Source organism: Arachis hypogaea, chromosome 18, assembly GCF_003086295.3.
Source record: "Arachis hypogaea cultivar Tifrunner chromosome 18, arahy.Tifrunner.gnm2.J5K5, whole genome shotgun sequence".
Taxonomy (NCBI): Eukaryota; Viridiplantae; Streptophyta; class Magnoliopsida; order Fabales; family Fabaceae; genus Arachis; species Arachis hypogaea.
Window position 1 is genome coordinate 60,241,327 of NC_092053.1, and position 2,145 is coordinate 60,243,471.

Consider the following 2,145-nt stretch of genomic DNA (forward strand, 5'->3'; position numbering starts at 1 on the left):
GGGTGTGGCAATAGCCTCAACCCATTTTGATACATAGTCAACTGCCACCAGAATATAAGTGTTTGAATATGATGGTGGAAAAGGTCCCATGAAGTCAATTCCCCATACGTCAAACAACTCAATTTCCAAGATTCCTTGTTGAGGCATGGCGTAACCATGAGGCAGATTACCTGCTCTTTGGCAACTGTCACAATTACGTACAAACTCTCGGGAATCTTTATAGAGTGTGGGCCAATAGAAGCCACATTGGAGGACCTTGGTGGCTGTTCGCTCACCTCCGAAATGGCCTCCATATTGAGATCCGTGGCAATGCCATAGGATTCTCTGTGCTTCCTCTCTGGGGACACACCTACGGATAATTCCGTCTGCACATCTCTTAAAGAGATAGGGTTCATCCCACAAGTAGTACTTTGCATCAGTAACTAATTTCTTCTTTTGTATTCTATTGTACTCCTTGGGTATGAACCTTGCAGCTTTATAGTTTGCAATATCGGCAAACCATGGTGCTTCCTGAATGGCAAATAGATGCTCATCAGGGAACGTCTCAGAGATCTCAAGAAAGGGGAGGGACGTCCCTTCCACTGGCTCTATCCGGGACAGATGATCAGCCACTTGGTTCTCTGTCCCTTTTCTGTCTCTTATTTCTATATCAAACTCTTGCAGAAGTAATACCCATCTGATGAGCCTGGGTTTTGAATCCTGCTTTGTGAGTAGATATTTAAGAGCAGCATGGTCAGTATACACAATCACTTTTGATCCTACTAAGTATGATCTGAACTTGTCAATGGCGTAAACCACTGCAAGTAGTTCTTTTTCTGTGGTTGTGTAATTTTTCTGGGCATCATTTAGAACGCGACTGGCATAATAAATGACATGCAGAAGCTTGTCATGCCTCTGTCCCAATACTGCACCAATAGCATGATCACTGGCATCACACATTAGCTCAAATGGTAATGTCCAGTCTGGTGCAGAAATGACTGGTGCTGTGACCAGCTTAGCTTTCAGCGTTTCAAACGCCTGCAGGCACTTTGTGTCAAACACAAATGGCGTGTCAGCAGCTAGCAGATTGCTTAGAGGTTTTGCGATTTTTGAAAAATCCTTTATAAACCTCCTATAGAATCCTACATGCCCCAGAAAGCTTCTGATTGCCTTAACATTGGCAGGTGGTGGTAATTTTTCAATTACCTCTATTTTTGCTTGATCCACCTCTATTCCCTTGTTTGAGATTTTATGCCCAAGAACAATTCCTTCAGTCACCATGAAGTGACACTTTTTCCAGTTTAAAACTAGGTTGGTCTCTTGGCATCTTTTCAGAACAAGTTTCAGGTGATCAAGACAGGAGCTGAATGAGTCTCCATATACTGAGAAGTCATCCATGAAGACTTCCAGAAATTTTTCCACCATGTCAGAGAAAATAGAGAGCATGCATCTCTGGAAGGTTGCAGGCGCATTACATAGCCCAAATGGCATCCTTCTATAAGCAAACACTCCAGATGGACATGTGAATGCTGTTTTCTCTTGATCCTGGGGATCCACTGCAATCTGGTTATAGCCTGAATAGCCATCCAAAAAGCAGTAATAATCATGACCTGCTAGTCTCTCTAGCATCTGGTCTATGAATGGTAAAGGAAAATGATCCTTTCTGGTGGCTGTATTGAGCCTTCTGTAGTCAATACACATGCGCCACCCTGTAACTGTTCTTGTAGGAACCAATTCATTTTTTTCATTATGAATCACTGTCATGCCTCCCTTTTTTGGGACGACTTGAACAGGGCTCACCCAGGGGCTATCAGAAATGGGATAAATAATCCCAGCCTCTAGTAATTTGGTGACTTCTTTCTGCACCACTTCCTTCATGGCTGGATTTAGCCGCCTTTGTGGTTGAACCACTGGTTTGGCATTATCCTCCAATAGGATTTTGTGCATGCATCTAGCTGGGCTTATGCCCTTAAGGTCACCTATAGACCACCCAAGAGCTGTCTTGTGTGTTCTTAGCACTTGAATAAGTGCTTCCTCTTCCTGTGAACTTAAAGCAGAGCTTATGATCACTGGAAAAGTGTCACCTTCTCCCAGAAATGCATATTTCAAGGATGGTGGTAGTGGCTTGAGCTCGGGTTTAGGAGGTTTTTCCTCTTTCAGAAGAAA